This window comes from Ambystoma mexicanum, chromosome 2p (genome assembly GCF_040938575.1).
Source record: "Ambystoma mexicanum isolate Mex_15411 chromosome 2p, UKY_AmexF1_1, whole genome shotgun sequence".
Classification (NCBI taxonomy): Eukaryota; Metazoa; Chordata; class Amphibia; order Caudata; family Ambystomatidae; genus Ambystoma; species Ambystoma mexicanum.
The window spans coordinates 91,155,397-91,174,954 of NC_090923.1; the positions used below are offsets into that span (position 1 = coordinate 91,155,397).

Consider the following 19,558-nt stretch of genomic DNA (forward strand, 5'->3'; position numbering starts at 1 on the left):
GGAACGGCTGTTCACTTTTGGGGTGCACTGAAAATTGATGCAGTAACTTTGAACATCAAAGATGTTCTTTTGAGGGCAAACGCACACACTTTATCAATGCCGAAGGAAAAGGTTTGGGCAATATAAAGCGTTGCCTGTGCCAAAATGTTGTGTGTGAGATTAACTGTGTGTTGTTCCTTTTATTCATGTGCTGTCCGAGTCTACATTTATTTAGGCATAGATTTTAGTGTTTGGAAAAATTTTTGTTTTTTCAAGCTAATTTTTTGTGAAAGAAATTAGTGCGAAAACAAAGGTTCATTCACATTCAAAAACATATAATGCACCATTTCATGTTAGCTTTGTTAAATCCTATAGTGGAGTGGTTAAGTCCCAATGTGTTCTTAAGCCTAGCTTATCCATAACCCTGGCTGACGCATGTTTCGAGACTGGAGTTCTTTATGGAGGCTATTCTTGGACACTTTCATAAGCTTATTCCCATCAGTCTGTGATGACTAGTCATCTGCCTATGATTAACATGCTCTATAAAACGTGTGTACACGTAGCACGTTCTTGATGACACTTTTTGAGAGCTGTCAACCTTTGTATCTTCAATTACAACCTTAAAAACATTTACAAATTTCAGTATGTTGTGTGTGTATCCTAATGACAAAATATGCTTCTTTTCCTTCTATTTACATAATCAGATGGGTTGCTATAATATATATTGGATCTGCTGATAGCGTATTCTTTGTTTCTAGTTACTGTGAACACTTGCTTTGGTATGAAAGTGCTCTACCTTCGCTGTGTTCAGAACAGAGCCTATGTTAAAAGTGCTAGTTTGGTCACTGGTAGTTGAATGCAACTCAAAGAGCAAAATCTCCTGAAAGCATCTCCTTTTGACTCATTTGGTTTCATGGAGCACTGTAATAGTTGTTCTGTCTCACTAGAATACAAGGACATGTTTGAAGTAGTATAGTATTCTAGATGGTGTTTGCATTTAGTAATACACCTATCATGAGTACTGGGAAATGATGGTACATTAGTGTGCTTTTTGAGCTGGAGTTGATTCGGATTATTGGCCAATATTAAATCTTCTTGAGTAGATTCCCAAGTTTTGGTTGCATAATTCCTGTGATCATTGTTGCACATCCATTAGCACATTTTCACAGGTCGATGCTCCTATTACAAGGGGCAAGTGCAGTGAGAGCACAGCTCCCTTTCCAAAAGCTTTTAGAAAGATTTCCTGGCCTGACTGGTGATGCAGGCATATTTGAACTAGGTTGTGAAGGCGAGAGCAAGGACTGAGAGAACAGGGATTGCCGTGAATTTGGGGTTTTCCTTTTTGGGCACTAGAGCATGTGTGGAATACAATTGAATTGTAGAGGATGAAGTTAGCACTTGTGACAGAACAGAGAATAAGCTGGTGTGATGAGTTCAGATACCTAAGGGTCCTGGGTTATAATATATCATTATAGATATATATATCCTATAAACCGAGGATATCTCGATTTCTGATGCTTGTGATTCTGCTTAGAGTCGCATGCTATGCCTATAGTCCGACATCTAGTGGAAATCGCAAGGATTGCATCTTCCTTTCGAAGATCGAAAGGGGACATCGACCTAGGCGTGACTGTAGCACTACCTAATGTGACATGTAGTGTACCCAAAATCTCTCACACGTTGAGTTCCTTCAGATAGTTTTTTCCCGCCAATCTATTGTCATGTCTCTTCTTTTTATTTCTTCTGTGGAAGTTGCTGAACCCCACAATTCCTTGCTGACTGCTGTGTCCTACTGCTGTATTCATTTCCAGCAAGACTCAGGTCAGCCTGGGAGTAAAGGAGAATGGATTAAAAAAAAGACACAGGTGCTCTTCTTGCTTCACGGCTGGGCAAATGTTATTCCATACCCAAAACCCTATTCCAACACCAATTCTCCCTCCCTTCATTCCTTCCCAATTACCTGTATATCCTCTGCAAAGGCTTAGAGGATTGTTTTCATAATATAATTCAAGGTGCGCTTAAAATGCTTTAAATCCTTTTCTTCTTATTCTTCAATTCAAAGCAGAATATTTCTGTGGCAAGTCTTTATTTTGAACTGAAGTATTTTTCTCACCTTGCCACTGACTAACTTTTTACTTTTGTTTGAAAGCTTTGTTCATCAGTCATTCAAATAATGTTCTGTGTTTTTTAAATTGTTTGTTGTTTAGTTCCTTTATTTGGTATTCTTTTTCTCTTAAAGGAATGGTTCGCCCAAAAAATGTTATTTAAAAAATAGATAGGCAATATTTAAAAAAAAACGATTGGCATTTTTTTTTTTCGAAGTCCCTATGTAAAGTTTTGAGCAATTCAAGCTCAAAAATTGAAAAAGGAAAGCTCAAAAATTGAAAAAGCAAGCACATGGGCGCATCCATTTTGTGAAATGGCTGCCCGCATGTGCTGGCTTTTGCTTTTGCGGCACTAATGAAGGAAAAGCCAGCCAAACTTGGAAAGCCAGCCAAACTTGGAAAGAAAAACCACAGCGTTTTCAAACACAATAATGTTGTATTTATGTTTGCGGTCGCTTCAAAAGCTGCAGTTTTATTTCTAAGTTTTCCGGGCTCCTCCAGCTTGGAAAAACTTAGAAAAAAAACGCAACTAGTGCTTATTTTAAAAAAAATAAATAGCACTTACCGAGATGCAGCTGCAGCTTTTCTGCCTGTAGTCTCCGCTCCCCGTCCTCCGCGTACAGCACCAATGAAGGAAAAGCCACCCAGTGGTAGCTTTTGTTTACTACAGCTGGCTGGCTTTTCCTTCATTAGTGCCGCAAAAGCCAAAGCGAGCACAGCGGCGGGCATCCATTTCACAAAATGGATGCTCCCATGTGCTATCTTTGAGCTTGAATTGCTCAAAATTTTACATAGGGACTTCGAGAAAAAAAAATTGCAATAGTTTTTTTTTATATTGCCCATCTATTTTGAAATAAAAAATGTTGTGCGAACCATTCCTTTAATCCTTTGAAAACTACACTAGTAAGGATTGAAATACCACTCCCCTAATGCTAATTAAAATGGCCGTCTGGATCTAACTGAAAGCGAAATGCTCAAAATCTAAAAAAAAGTTTTATAAATAAACGAGGAGTTAAAACTCTGCGGTGTCCCGCCTAGCTTCTTAAACAGACCAGTACTTTAATGTTGTTCTAAAAGTCAGCTTCCTTCACAGAAATAAATTGCGCAAGGGGCTACTTACAACGGCCCTCAGAAGAGGTGTGCGCGTTGTCAAAATATCATTTATATTACCTATATACTGGCTTTATGTTTGAAGCAAAGCGGTAACTTTGTTGTAGTTTAATTTACAATTGAATTTGCAGCGCAAGACTTATCTGCTCTACGCCATCTAGTGGCCAGCGAGAATATTGCAACAGATTATTCTTTTAAATTCCTAAGAAATGAAGTTCACAGGCTTCGATAAAACAATTAATACCACAAATTCCTGGCCACATAAAGTACTTAGTGATTTCAAATAACATACTAATGTCAGTGCTGCATCCTATGCTGCCCCATAAGAATAATCAAATAAAGAGTCAAAATGAACAGCATTCAGATCGCTGCGCTCCCACCAGTAAATTATATAGTTGCTGCAGTTCCAAAATCTTCAAAAGTCTGATCCAAATTTCTTCTCAGCTGTAGGTGTCAACGGAGCCTGAACAAAAACCTGACTACCTCACAGGACAATTCAGATGAAAGGCAGTTGAGAAAAGTTGTTCACCTCCACCCTGATCTCAACATTCCATAGTAGAATGTTACTGAGAGAAAGCACCATCTTGTCCTGGGTTACAACCCAATCCTCCATCTTGTGAGCTGCCAGCTACATATCTCTGTAAAAGGTGGTTAAGGAAAGTTGTGTGTATTTTCATTTCCTCCCAAGCCCCCTGCAAATGTCTGTACACAATTAAGTATGCGCATAGTCCCACTCGCACAAGACCTCAAACCCTGTCTTCCTTGCACCCCGACACCTAGTTGGTCGCCTATGCAGAGCTCGCAAGAGTTTTATATTGCTAAGTTGCCCCCATGACCTGCGGTCATCTAGTCTCCCGACAGACCTGGTCGATGACTGCTTTGTGGGTTTCCTGCCACCAACGCATCTACAACTGCTTGGCGACTGTTCACCTGCTCAATGACTGTTGACCGCGTGGCCTCTGCCCTTCGGCCAGGACCTTACAGTAGGCAGAGTGGGGCCCTGATGTTTATTCCTCTCTGAGAATGTATTTCCTTTACCCCTCTCCATCTCTTATTGGTCTGGCTGCCGCTATAGAGAGGACTCCATTTAAATTCTGCCTGTCGTGTAATGGCAAGTTTCCTTGGAAGGACACCCATTGCCAATGCAATGTCTTCCTCGCGACCATGACGAGCGCTCATGCAAGGCCTGTAAGCTCTTTCGGCCGAAAACGTTGAAAGAGAAGCGGACTAAACGGTCGGTGGCTTACGCTATGCAGGCCGAAAGCCTTTTCCCCCTTGTCGTTGTCGCTTCGGGCGACTGGGAATCCGTCAGCAGCCATTGCTCAGAATTGGAAGCCATTGACTTCTCAGCGGAGCCCTCAGGCTCCCAAATGCCCGGCCCGACAGACTGGCCACAGGCACTGTTATGGGGTAATCGCACCTTGGCGACAAGGGCACCCACGCATCACGTGTACACAAGCACACAACCCCTATGGTCTCTTCCGAGTCGACGAAGAAGCGCACAACACCCACAGGGCTGCCGAAGATTTCAACAGCGCCTTCCAAACCTTTGCGGCATGCGACTGGACATGCCTCTGGAACAGGCGTTCACACTAAGACACACCATCCAAAGGCACACAAGGCCTCAGTGGAGTCACCGACGCGCCTTCAGGAACGTCAAGACGTTCAATACAACCGCCAAAAATCTGTGAAAGCCTTGCAGCTATAATTTCAGCAGCCACGAAGCACAAGGGCACCCCTCTCATTGAGAGGAGTATTCGAAGATCCTCAGCTTCTCGTCCAAGGCCTTATTAAGAAAGTCTCCCCCTCCTGGCCAGCCTTTCCATCCTCCAGACCCTTCTGCCTCTTTCTCTATGGACTAGGGAGAGGTTTGAGCAATACATTTTTTGATCAAAGTTTTTATTGGTTTTGAAACATAAAAATGACATTGCATTCATCTCTCTGCATTACAGGGCGGGGGAAGAAGGGAGCATTTGTGAAATCAACATATCCAGGAGGAGATAAAGGAAGAGAGAGAGAAGCAAACAAAAAACAAACATCAAAGAACTCCACATCAGAGACCACAGTCCAACGGACCGTCAATCTTTGGCAAAGGAAAAACTCATGACATAGTTTGTTCATATCGGGCTCGGTCCGCCCGGTGTCTCGGGGCCTCTCTCAGACTCGGTATCTGCGGCGCCGCATCTGGCACTTAGCTGGCCGCCTCCCACCGACTCCATATTTTATTCGCTTTTTGCGGGGAGTCCCTCGCCGTGCATACTCGATGCTCCATTACAGCGCAAATGTCCACATCCGTGACCCACTGGTCATAGCTAGGTGTGCGTTCCGAACCCCACAGTTGCGCGATGTTCCGCCTGAGTACCGCCATTGCGGTTGACCAAAGCAGTTTCTCATAGCAGGATAGGTCGGTTTCACTGGAAATCCCTAGGAGAAGGTGTTTTGGGCACCTTTGTATCGTCTTGCCTATAACGCTGGACAGTTTATCACAACATTTCCGCCAGAGCTGCTGAATGTTACTACATTCCCATAAGATATGGAAGAAGGTACCTTCCTCACGCTTGCAGCGTAGGCATCGTGCGTACAACGTCTTACCCCAGTGGAAAAGAGAGACTCTCGGATAGTAGATGCAATGTAGGATCTTCAATTGAACCAGTCTGAGCCTTGAGGAGATGGTTGCCTCACACGGGTACATTAGGGCCTAAACCCAATCTTCTGGTTGAAGCGGTCCCACATCTCTTTCCCACTTGGTTTTCAGACTGGTTAGTTCTGGTGTTGCAAAGGATGTTATCACGTTGTACATGGTGGAGATGTCCTTTCGTTCCACCCGGTCCAGTACTATGTTTCGCTCTAGCGGAGAGCTTTCTGGCATGTCTTGTGTGTTCTGTCGGTGGGCATTCCAAGCATGTTTCAGTTGCATGTAGTGGTACCTTTCTGTAGCTGGGAGGGAAAACTCTGAGTGTAATGTCTCGAATGGTACCAAGTTACCCTCACGTATCACATCTTCAATGCTGGTGATTCCTCGTTGGACCCATTCGGGCCATCTAGGCAATATTTGTATTTCGGGAAGGCAACAGTTGTTCCATAGGGGTTGGGCCAGTGTCAGTTTCCTGTCCCACCCTAGCAATCAGTGTGCTTCTTTCCAGATTCTCATAATATGCGTTGCCATGTCAGATTTTGGTGTGTGACTCAGGCCACCGTACAGGTGCTCTAATGGTGGTGTTGTGCTGTTGGAGTTGATCCCTTTGATGTGTGGAAGGCTCCCATCCCCATGGAGCATATCATTCACCACCGCCATCTGGCTGGTCCAGTAGTATGACTGCAGTCTGGGCAGCCCGATTTACCCCCCCCCCTCCCAGATGGACCTCTGGAGAGTGGAGAGAGCAATCCGCGGGTGTCCTCCTCCCAATAGCAGTTTCCGAAGGATGCAGTTGAGTTTGTGGAATTCTTGATATGAAATTTATAATGGAGCGTTTTGCAGGATGTACAAGAATTTGGGGAGAGCAATCATTTTGAACAGGGCGGCTCTACCCGTCCGCATCGGTGGCAAAGAGATCCAGTGGTGGGTATCTTCTGCAAATCTTGTTACAAGGGGGCAGAGATTCAAGGATGTGTATTCAGTGAGGTGCTTCATGATGCGTATCCCCAGGTATTTGAACTGTTCCATTTCGATCTGGTAAGGGCTGGCCGCTATGGGGAATAGGATGGATTTGGTCCAGTTCACACGTAGGCCGCTGAATGCCCCCTATCGCTCTAACATGTGCGTCACTCTGGAGCAGGAATTGCTTGGGTCTTTTAGGTAGATGAGCAGGTCATCAGCATAGAGCGATACTCCTCCATCTTCCCAGGTTTGAGAACAGCGGAAGCCTTCCCAGGTTGATGTGTTTCGCAGGAGGATTGCCAGTGGTTCAATTGCGATTGCGAAGATCAAGGCCGATAATGGGCAGCCCTGCCTCTCCCCAGACTAAAAGGGTCCGATCACCAGCCGTTAACCCTGGTGCTGGCCAATGGGGATTTATATAACCGACGCACCCAACTCATGAACTTGTTGCCGGAGCCCATGCGGCTCATTATGTTCCAGATAGTCTCCCATCTCACTGAATTTTAGGCCTTTTTTCAAAAGTCAATTGCTAGTAGGGCTAGCGGGCCTTGTATGCTGCTGGCTCTTTCCAGGGCTGAGTATAGTCTGTGAAGGTTGATGCGTGTTGATCTCTGTGGCATGAAGCCGCATTAGTCCGGGTGGATCAGGGAGGGGATAACCTGCTGTAGATGATGTGCTAGTAGTTTTGACAGTATTTTAGTTTCGCTATTGATGAGTGAAAAAGGCCTGTATGAACTGCAGCTTTCAGGGGGTTCGTCTGGTTTGGGTATCGCTGTTATTGTTGCTTCTCGCGGATCTGGTGGAAGAATGCCCTTTTCGAGGGGATTGGGTCCTCCGACGTATTCCATATCTATGACAGTAATCACCACAGCTGTGCTGCTTCGGAAAATCTTTCTGCGTCCTACGTCGATGATGTCGATACTCCGCCCTAGAGGACCTCCTCCGACGGCCGACGTCACTGGATGATATAAGTAGGACGCACGACACCCGTAGCCTCAGTTTCGTTTTTTCCGCGAACGTGTTCGCTTCGGAGATCTCGGCGCACCTCGACTCTTTGGAGATTGTTCTTTTGGTTCTTCGAACCTGTTCATTTGTAAAAAGTTTTCGAGATGTCTTCCTCTTCTTCCAACCCCGCGTCAGGGCTTCAAGAAATGCGGTGACGGACTCGCACAACGCCTGCCTTTGGTGCCTCGGGGAGGCCCACGACACGGATGATTGTGTCGACTGCCAGTCGCTTACGTCCAAAGCCTTGCGGGAGCTCAAGAAGAAACTGTCGGTCGGTAAGGTGTCCAAGTCGAGGTCCACTGGGCTTTCGACGGACGATTCGAGGGGCGACTCTCTGCATCGTCGTCGTAAGTCTAGGGGGGTCTCGGTCCCGGAGTGGGTCCCGCCACTCCTGCCTCTTCGAGGCACTCCCGGAAGCGCTGTCATCGGTCGCCTTCCTCGTCCGAGGACTCCCACCAAGCATGCGACTCTGGAGGAATGGGCTTACTTCGGTAAGAAAATGCTGGCGATTCTTGAATCGCAGGGCACCGGTCCGTCCGCGCCTCCCGAGTGGGGTCGGGCATGACCGTACTAGAGACACCGCTTGTACGCCTTTGGGTGGTTGGCACGATTCGTAGGAACGGTCCCGCTCGGACAAGGGGAATCGTTCTAGTCATGCCCGTTCCAGGTCCCAGTCCTCGACGCACTCGAGACTGTGTGTACCTGTGATGTCTTCGAAGAAGATGTCGACGCCTATGGCGCCGAGGTCGTCGAGGGACTCTCTCGAGGCTCTGCCTCCGAGGAAGTCGTCGACGCCATCGGCGCCCAGGCTGTCGGACACGCTCGGGGCCCTGCTCTCGAGGCCTGTGTCGATGCTGTTGGCATGGCCTTCGGCGTTGACGCTGATTCACTCGATGCCTTTCGAGGCTGTTTCAACTGAGGTACCCCGCGGTACGGTGGAACACCCTAGAAAGGCTCTGGCCAAGGCCAAGCATGGCTTTGTTCCCCATTCAGTGCCCACTTTCCACCATCTTGATTACATTTCGGAGGTGGATGAGGGCTCTGATGATGGCATGGTTCCTGATACGGTGCCAGATGAGATTCTCTCGGGACATAGTCAGATTGAGGACCTGCGTCAGTCACTGCACGACGCCAGTGGTCTGGACACCTCTCCGGAGGTGGAGTTTTGTAGGCCTGAGCCAGGCACCCATGCCGAATCCTCGTATCGGCGCCTTATGTCAAGGGTCACCGAGTACTTGGGGTGGTCTGCTCCCCCAGGGGATTTTCTTCAGGATGACCTCACGGATATCCTCGACCAAGGTCCACCAACTGACCCGGTACTGCCGTTCCATATGGCTCTACAGAGGAGGGTGGTGGCGGCGGCTTGGACTGCTCCGGAGAGTCTCCCGGCAGTGGGCAAGTCTTTGCTGTGAAAATACTGCCCAGCCAGTAGCGACCCCTGCTACTTGACCAAGCACCCCACTCCGGACAGTTTGGTGATGCAGGCGGCTACGGCCCCAGCAAAGCAGGCGTCGTATCCTACCCTCCTGATAGGGACGACAGGCATTTTGATGTTTTCTTCAGGGGGTATGGCTCTTCAGGCTGCCAACACCGTATGTGCCTTGTCACGTTTCACGCACACTCTGTGGAACTGTTTCCTTAGCGGCTGAACATGTTCCCGAAGGGGACGAACGGGATGGTTTTCTTACTATGGTCCAGGATGGCAAGGATGCCATGTGTGAGGCCGTTCAGTCGGGTTTGGACATGGCAGATTGCGTCAGCCGGTCCATGGCGGCGAGCACTGTAATACGCAGGTTTGCGTGGTTGCGGAAGTCGGGGTTTGCTCCTGATGTGCAAGCCCGGCTCCTCAACATGCCCTTTGATGGTGTCCATCTCTTTGGCAGCAAGACTGACGAGAGCCTTGAGAGGTTGCAGACCTCAAAAGCTGCAGCGAAGTCGTCCTAGGGGACAGCAATGGAGGGGAGGTTCCTTTCGTTATTACTCATCCTTTGGTAAAGTGAAAGGAGCTGCTAGTCAAAGGGGCCAAACTCCTCAGGAAGGACAAGTTCAAGATGGTTACTCTTTCTCAAGTCGTCCAGGCCCTTCAACTTCAGGACTGGTTGGTGTCTCTAGACCTCAAGGACTCTTATTTTCATGTGCCGATTCATCCAAAGCACAAGAAGTACCGGAGGTTCGCGGTTGGTGACTCGCACTTTCAGTTTCGGGTCCTGCCATTCGGATTGACCTCCGCCCCGAGGGTCTTCACCAAGCTCATGGTATTGGTGGCAGTGCATCTCAGGAAAGGGGGGATTCACGTCTACCCCTACCTGGACGATTGGTTGATCAGGGCGCGCTCTCCCGAGCAAGTCCTGGATCATCTGGCCGTCACCTGCCACTCCCTCCACAAGCTGGGCTTCTCCCTCTACTTGAAGTCCCACTTACGCCAACTCAGAGGCTCCAGTACATCGGAGCAGTGCTCGACACGTCCCTGGGGCAGTGTTTTCCTCCCGAGGTGAGGGCTCATCACATTCAGCAGATGGTTCAAAAAATTCCAACATGCCTAGAGTCTCCCTGCGTTCGAGTTCTTGAGATTGCTCGGCCTCATGGCTTCCTGCATTCTTCTGGTGCCAGAGGCCAGGTTGCGGATGACATCTTTGCAATGGGCACTCAAGCTCCAGTGGTCTCAGTCCTCCCGCAGGATGTCGGACCCAGTCCAGGTGCTGCACTCGGTCGCCCAGGACCTTCTGTGGTGGGCCGTCGAAGGCAATCTGATGAAGGGGGCTCTATTTTGGCTTCCCTGGCCGGAGGTGACGATCGTGACGGACGCCTTCCTCACAGGATGGGGAGCTCATGCCAACGAGTTGACAGTCAGCGGTCGTTGGTCTCCGTCGGAGTCCAGACTCCATATCAATCTGTTGGAGCTGAGGGCTGTCAGGCTTGCCCTGAAGGCTTTTCTGCCGACTGTGCGAGGAAAGAATGTCCTGATTCTATCGGATTACACAGTGGCCATGCACTACCTCAACAAAAAGGGGGCCATGCAGGGTCACTTCCTCTGTGCAGGGAGGCGATGCAGCTCTGATTCTGGGCAATCCAGCAGGAAATTTCGATCTCGGCAGTTCATCTGGCCGGAGAAGAAAACGAGACGGCGGACGCTCTGAGTAGGCAGAGCGCGATCTCTCACGAGTGGGAGTTGGATCAGGAGATTCTCCTGGAGATCTTCGCCCTTTGGGGGACCCCTCAAGTGGATCTCTTCGCCTCCAGTGTCAACCGGAAGTGCGAAAGGTTCTGCTCGCGGGAATTTCCTCCAAGAGGAGCCTTGGGAGATGCGTTTGTGGTGGAGTGGTCATTCCCGCGGAGGTTCGGTTCCCGGATGATCCTCATTGCTCCGGCATGGGCCAGGAGGACGTGATACCCGGACCTTCTCGACTTGTCCATCTGCCCTCCACGTCGTCTTCCCTACCGAGACGATCTGCTCTCACAGGAGGGGGGTCAGGTTCTCCATCCAGAGGTCAGATCCCTCATCCTTCATGCTTGGCTCTGAAAGGTTGAGGTATAAGGATTGGGACCTCCCTGAAGACGTGATGGAGGTGTTGCTTCGGCCAGACGGCCGGCAACTAAGTCTCTGTACCGTTGCCGTTGGAGAAATTTCTGCGACTGGGGCAGGGTTAAGAATGTGGATCCTTTTTCATGTGACATTCCTGTGGTTGTCTTTTTTGCTTTCTTTGGCCCACAAGGGCCTGCAAGTGGGTACCGTTAAAGGTTACCTGGCGGCGCTGTCCATATTTAAGCGCTCATCTTAAGTGTTCTTTTTTAAAATTCCTTTAATTTCTCAGTTTCTAAAAGGGCTCACTAATGTGTTCCCTCCATCACCTTTCCAGGTGCCCGGTTGGGATTTGAACCTTGTTCTCAAGTTTCTAATGGGTGCTCCGTTTGAGCCTTTACATTCCTGCCCTTTGAGACTGTTTCTTAAACCTGTTTTTAGTTGCGGTCACTTCCGCTCGCAGAGTGAGTGAGTTACAGGCACTTTCAGTTAAGCCACCCTTCACTGTGTTTCACAAGGACAGGGTTGTCCTTAGAGTTCGTCCTTCCTTTCTTCCGAAGGTGGTGTCGGAATTTCATTTAAGCCAGAAGGTTATTCTTCCGGCGTTTTATCCTCCTCCGCATCCTGGTAAGGAAGAGGAGAGGCTCCATAGGCTGGATCCTAGGAGAGCTTTAAGCTTTTATATTTCACGCATGTCCCGGGTCAGAGTGGACAATCAACTCTTTATTGGTTACGCTGGAAGGCGTTTGGGACAAGATGTTACTAAGCAGACTTTGTCTTGATGGATTATCCTGGCAGTTTCTGAATGTTACCGCTTGGCGGGTAAGAACCCTCCGATAGGCTTGCGGGCCCATTCTACCAGGGGTATGGCTGCCTCTACTGCCCTACAGAGGGGTGTTCCTATTCGTAACATCTGTGATGCAGCCACCTGGGCCCTGGTCCATACTTTTGTACGTCACTACTCCCTCGATTGTATCCGTGGGCAGGATCTGGCCTTTGGCAAGACGGTCCTTTACTCTGCAATTTGATTGGGCATTCTATCTTCTAAATTCTTTTTCCCACCTCCTTACGTTGTTACTGCTTTGGGAGTCTGTCAGAGATATGAAATACGTCGGAGGACCCAATCCCCTCGAAGAACAAGTTACTCTTACCTAGTAACATTCTTTCGATGGGATGGTCCGACGACGTATTCCATATCGCTCCCTCCCTGCCTTGCCCGCTACAGAATTTCTTATGCGATTGCAGCTTACGTTTCCGCAAGGCTTTGTGTGGTCAGACTGTCAGAAGACTGGTGCCACACGTTCTGGGAAAAAACTACAACTGAGGCTACGGGCGTCCTACTTATAACATCCAGTGACGTCGGCCGTCGGAGGAGGTCCTCGAGGTCGGCGTATCGACTTCATCGACGCAGGACGCAGACGGCGAGATATTTTCCGAAGCAGCACAGTTGTGGTGATTACTGTCATAGATATGGAATACATCGTCGGACCATCCCATCGAAAGAACGTTACCAGGTAAGAGAGTAACTTGTTCTTCTCGCGCATGATGGTACATCTGCAGTAGATAGGGGGTGGGGAATCACATTGGTTCCTACCTTCCGCCATAGCTCAACCGGGAAGCCATTGGGCCCTGGGGACTTGCCGGTTTGGAGACCGGATATGGCACTTAGGACCTCATCCTCTGTGATATCCCTCTCCAGTAGCTCCTGTTGCGCCTCGTTTAAGGTGGGAATGTCGATTTCCTCCATAATCGTGATGTCCATCTGAGTCATGGGTTCCCTATAGAGCTCAGCATAGTATTCCGCAAAGCCTTGGGTTATGTCCTGGTCTGTCACTCGTGTATTTGGCCCTCCTGTTTCTAGCCGCCGGACATGGCTGCGTCCCTGCTCCTTCCGTTCCAGCCATGCCAGCATCTTGCCAGCTTTATCACCTGTTTCATAGATTCTTGCTCGCATTGCGGTATGTGCTTGTCTTGCATTGTCCATTGCTATATTTTGAAGCCTCTTCTGGGCTCGAAGCAGCATACGATTTGTGTCCGGTGTATCCTCGCTTATATGCCTTTCCTCTACCTGCTTCACTTGTTGTTCCGCTTCAAGTGTCTTAATCAGGTGCTTTTTCTTTTTTGCAGTTATCTAAGATATTAGTTTACCCCTTAGTACTGTCTTGTAGGCCTCCCACAGTGTCTCAGGGTTCGATGCAGTCTGTGTATTTAGCTCGAAATATGTGTTGGTAGCCTCTTGGAGTCTATCCACTAGCTAGGGGTCGCCCAGGTAGTAATTATTCAGACGCCAGCTCGGCGTTGGAAGCGGCCTGGATGTTGAGTTTTAGCTCTAGCGGGGAGTGGTCAGAAATACCCCTGGGGAGCATGTTTATTTCTTGTGCCCTGTGCAGATCAGTTGCTGGGGTAAAGAAATAGTCTAGCCTGGAGAGCGAAGCATGTGCCCCCGAGTGGAAAGAGTATTCTCTAGTATCCGGGTGGAGTTCTCTCCATACATCGCATAGGCCAAGTGCGTTGGTGAATGTAGCAAGCCTAGTAGGAACGCTGGCGTTTCTATTACGTAAATGTGATCTGTCCAGGGTTACATTCATGGCGTCGTTGAAGTCTCCTCCCAGTACCATGAGGTTAGAAGTGTCGTTTGTGATCAGCGGGGCAATATCCGTGAGTAGTAGCCCTAATAGGGTTAGCGGTGCATAAGTGGCTAATAATGCAATAGAGAGATCCCATTACGTGCCTTTCACATATACATATCTGCCGCCGGTGTCGTGGGTCACTGTGTTGAGGTGGAAGGGAAGGTTTTTGTGTGCCAGGATCATGATGCCCATTGAGCACATCGTGAAGCCTGAGTGGAGTACCAGCTTGTAGTTTGTACGTTTGAATAGGGTACATTCTGTGCCCACAAGATGGGTCTCAGACAGAAACACTATTTCTGATGTTTGTTAATCTGCTTAGAATCACATGCTGTGCATAGGTCCGACATCCAGTGGTCACTGCGGAGTATTGCATTTTGTTTTTCGTAGTCGAAAAGGGGACGTCGACAAGGCGTGTCTGAAACACTATCCCTATAGTGACGTGCGTTGTACCCACAATCCCTCACGCGTCGAGGTCCCTCAGATTGTTTTTTTCCGCCCAGCTTCTGGTCGCCTTCACGCGGAGCTCCTCGAGAGACATTGCTACTCCTCGACCTTTGGTCGTTTTTTTCACATAATATTAATAATCCCTCCCTCGACGCAGTTTTAAGCTGTTCTCCGCCGAGCAAAATCTTCGACGGAGGGTCGAGCGGAGGAAATCCTTCGGCGCTGCCGAACACGTGGCCTGGCCTCGCAGGCCATATACAGTAGGGAGAGTGGGGTCGTGGGACATCTCTGGGTCTTTTCTGAGAATGCCTTTCCCTTTCCCCTTCCTTTCCCTTGGGGTGCTTATCGCGATTTATTGCCTCAGCTATGGAGAGGACACCCTTTAGGTTTTGCCCGCTTTGCAAAGGCAAATTCACTTGGAAGGACAAGCATTCACGGTGTAACCGCTGCTTGCCCCTCGATCACAAGGAGGAAGGTTGCGCGGCTTGTCGGCTTCTTAAGCCTAAAACTCTAAAAGACCGTAGGGTTAAAAGGTGGGCGGCCTACGTGATGTCGAAGGCCGAAGGTTCACCCGCCGCTGCTACCACCGACAGTGACGAGGAACGCGATAACACGACCTCCGCTACGGAAGTCGAAACCCCCTCTAAGGAGCGCTTGCGCGCTTCGTCGTCTGTCCCCGGCCCCGACGGGCTCGGCTCACGCCCTGCTTATGGGGATGAACACCCCGGCGACACTGACGCACACAAAGACTCACATAAGCACACAACCCATGGCTCTTCTTCGTCTAAGACGAAAAGAGCTTCGGCGCCCAAGGAGACGCAGGTTCCACCGGCGGCCTCCTCGGACCGTTCGGGTTCGAAGCCCCTCTCGCAACCGCAGCCGCGACCAGCGACTGGGCTTTCGGCAAATAAGGGCGCGCCCCCAAACCATCGGCCGGCGCGCATCAACAGAAGGCGCATACCGCCGTAGAGCGTTCGACACCCATAGCGTCGAAAACGCAAGCTTCCGCCGACAAACGAGTCGCCGACAAACGAGTCGCCGAAAGCTTGGCGAGGATCGCTGTAGCCGACGCCCAGAAGCGTACGCCGAAGAACACGTCGAGCGCTACGCATAAGTCGAAAGACACGCCGAAAAAGCCAGAAGAAAGGCATGGACTACCCCCTTCAGTCGGGGGGTCACCCAGCACACCTGAAGGTTTTTCGGAGGGCGACGGGACACTTTCCTCGACGCTTTGGGAGAGGTCGAGCCATTTCCAGCTAGATGACTCTATTTTTCCCCCGCCAGACCGCTCTGGGGTACCCCATGAAACCATGGAAAGACTCCACCTCTGTATGGAGAGGATGGAAAGGTTTATGAATACCCAGACCTCTCAAACTCCCAAGAGGACTAGAGAAGGGCCTCAAGAGGACCCCAGGGCCAAAAATCCGAGGCTAGTCGATCCCCAGGTGGACACAGCCTCAGACTTCCATAACGTATACGACCTCACTGGGGAGGAAGAATACTTGGAGGAGGAGGATGTTTTCATGGACGATGAAGAAGGACAGAACCAGGAGGAATGTCTGGTAGACAGGCCAGACATTATAGAAGAAGGCTTCCGAGAAGACACTGAAGAAGGACCTTCGCACCCCTGGCAATCCCCATCAGTATATTCCGACACTGATGTCCTAAACCTAAATCCTCCTGACAATTCACCGGTTAGGAACACGTCTCCAATTGACGATCAGCCCACTTTCAATGCACTGTTGCGCAGAGCAGCAGCACATTTCGAACTGAAAACTGGGGAGCTCTCTCCAGAATTAGACTTTGTGGAAAAAGTAATTAAAGAGAAACCCCCGGTCAGCCAGACCATTTCCCTCCTAGCTTCAGTGAAGAGAAGAATCATCCCTTCGCTGGCCACTCCCGCATTGATCAGAGGGGTCAATCCGAGAATTGAAAAACTTTTCACTCCTTCTCCCTCAGACCCGCTCTACATTAGGGGACATTCCATTCCGGATTCCCTAGTAGTATCTAATACTAGAAAGAGGGCAGGGGTACCACTTTCCACCAGTGAGGCACCCCCTGACAAGGAGGGCAAAAGGCTATATGCCCTTGCAAAAAGAGTAACTTCCTCGGCTGCCTTCTCAGCAAGAATTGCGAACAACAATTCTTTGCTTGCTAGCTATGCAGACGCGCAGTGGGCCAAACTGCGCAAGGACGCCGAGGAAGCACCGGAGCCTTTACGTACACGCCTACTTTCAACTATTGGCGAAGGAACCCAGGTGAACCAGAGCATTGTAAAGAACTCTCTGGACGCGGCAGAAACAGCGGGACGTTCCCTGGTGCAGGGAATACTCCTAAAACGCCATGTATGGCTGCGCAACTCAGGGTTTAAACGGGAGACACAGGCGTCTTTAATAAATAAACCTGTGGAAGACTCTAACCTCTTTGGGAAAGCGGTGGATGAAGCTCTAGAGATGGCTAAAAAAGAGCTCGATACTATCAAGACTCTTGACCAAATCTCTAAGCCCACTGCCAGACGCGGCTATGGCAACAAACGCTTTTTTCGTGGCCAACGCCAACAACAACAACAAAGTCAGCATCAACAATACCCTGCCACCAATTACCAGACCAATAGTGGGCAGTACAGCCAAAGAGGCCAACGCCGGGGTAAAGGGAGAGGTCGGGGATCCACCCCCAGAGGCTCCCAAGCCCCCAACAACTCCAAGTGACGCGAAGATTCGCGTCCCCTCCCATGCAACACCGGTCGGGGGCCGGATAACATCCTTTCTTCCTGCATGGGAGGAGATAACGTCAGACCGTTGGGTACTTTCCACCGTAGCCCACGGATACTGTATCGAATTCAACAGTTCCCCATCCTACAGACCCCCGAGGGGACGTCGCATGACACCGGAACATCTTGCCATCCTTCTCCAAGAAGTACAACAACTGCTGGAAAAAGGAGCCATAGAGGTCGTGCCTCTATCTCAGGTAACGGAAGGTATTTATTCAGTGTACTTCCTTGTACCCAAAAAGGATCTAACCATGCGCCCTGTATTAGATCTGCGCCCAGCGAACAAGTTTATCAAACCCCAAAAGTTTCGTATGGTAACCTTACAGGAAGTAATCCCACTGCTTTCTCAGGGAGATTACATGACAACATTGGACATGAAAGATGCATACTTTCATATTTTAATGTTGCCAGCGCACAGAAAATACCTCAGGTTCATGATAGAGGGCAAACACTACCAGTTCAAAGTGCTACCCTTCGGCATAGCATCAGCACCAAGGGTATTCACGAAGGTGCTGGCAGTGGCAGCGGCCCACCTGCGCAGGTTGTCCATCCCAGTTTACCCTTACCTCGACGACTGGCTCATAACAGGGGTTTCTTACGAAACATGCTTCTCCAATACCCAAAAGACAGTAGACCTTTTGTTCCAGTTGGGCTTCTCCATCAACGAAAAGAAGTCCAGTTTAGACCCCAGTCAAATCAAGCAATTCCTAGGGGCTCTAATTCAAACAAAGGACGGCCTCGTCTTCCCCTCCAAAGAGAGGGTCCAAAACATGCTGTTTCAAATCCCTCAATATGTAACCGGTCGAGAGGTGACGGTACGCAAAGCAATGCGCTTGCTAGGAATGATGGCGTCGTGTATTTATTTAGTACCTCACGCGCGCCTGCGCATGCGCCCAATGCAAGAGTGGCTCAACAGCCAGTGGTGTCAGGCCAGCGGACTATGGGAGGATCTAGTGGTGGTCTCGCAGGCCTTAGTTCTCTCGCTACGGTGGTGGACAAAGGAAAACATGGAAAAAGGGAAACCCTTTGCCACACCCGCGGCGGAAGCCACTCTAACCACAGACGCATCCCTCACAGGATGGGGGCCGCACCTATCCCATCAGACTGCTCACGGAGTGTGGACTCCGAACGTAGCATCCAAACACATAAATCTACTGGAGCTACTAGCTGTGTTCAAGGCGCTAAGAGCCTTCCAGGAACACCTACAAGGCAAAACAGTAATGGTCCTTACAGACAGCACCACAGCCATGTACTACATCAACAAGCAAGGGGGCACCCACTCTCCAGGCCTGTCCAAGCTGGCCCAGAATATATGGAAGTGGGCTCTCAAACAGGACATGTTCCTACTATCACTACATGTACCCGGGGAACTCAATCTGCTAGCAGACAGTCTCAGCAGAAATTTCCCCCTGCCCATAGAGTACGAATGGCGCCTGCACGAAGACATCGTCTTCGACGTCTTCACACAATGGGGATTCCCAGAAATAGACCTGTTCGCAACCCTGGAAAACTCACAATGCCTAAGTTACGCCTCCAGGTACCCCCAGAACCAATCCAAGGGGAACGGTCTGTCGATGCAATGGTCAGGGAAATTTGTTTACGCTTTTCCCCCGACTCCCCTTCTCAACAGAGTGGTGCACAAGATGCACCAGGAACAAGTAACCATGATACTAGTGGCCCCAATGTGGGCACGACAACCATGGTTCGCTCACTTGATGGAGATGTCTCTATCCCCCCCAGTAAAACTCCCCTGCCCGTACAACATGCTGTCTCAGGACAAAGGCAGGACTCTGCATCCATGCCCCCAGAACATGAACTTAGCAGCTTGGCTCCTGAGATCATAGAGTTCGGACATCTACAACTCCCGCAAAGATGCATGGACATCCTCAGGGAAGCCCGAAAACCGAACACTCGCCACTGCTATTCTAGCAAGTGGAAAAGATTTGTCATCTGGTGCAGGAGTAAAAGCATCAACCCTATTGACTGCTCTCCCACACATGTGGTCCTATACCTGACCCACCTATTGGATTCAGGTCTAGTGTTTAACTCCATTAAAGTCCACCTAGCGGCACTTTCTGCATACACCACTTCCCAACTCAAAGTGTCGTGGTGGAAGATCCCTGTTATAAAGGCCTTCATGGAGGGAGTAAAGAGAATACACCCCCCGATAGCTGACCCAGCTCCCGGATGGGACCTTAATGTGGTACTTACCAAACTCATGGGCTCTCCATTCGAACCCATGCACAAAGCATCTCTTAAACACCTCACGCTTAAGACTGCTTTTTTAATAGCTATCACCTCCATCAGGAGAGTAAGTGAACTTCAGGCTCTTTCTATTCTAGACCCCTTCGTTACAGTTCACAAAGATAAAGTGGTTCTACGCACTCACCATAGGTT

The 19,558-nt window shown here is 49.5% G+C and overlaps 1 protein-coding gene across 1 annotated transcript in view; it reads left to right on the forward strand.

Moving 5' to 3' along the window:
• Nucleotides 1-19,558, forward strand: part of SLC25A20 (solute carrier family 25 member 20) — a 412,128-nt gene that overhangs the window by 352,120 nt on the left and 40,450 nt on the right. The window lies entirely within an intron of this gene.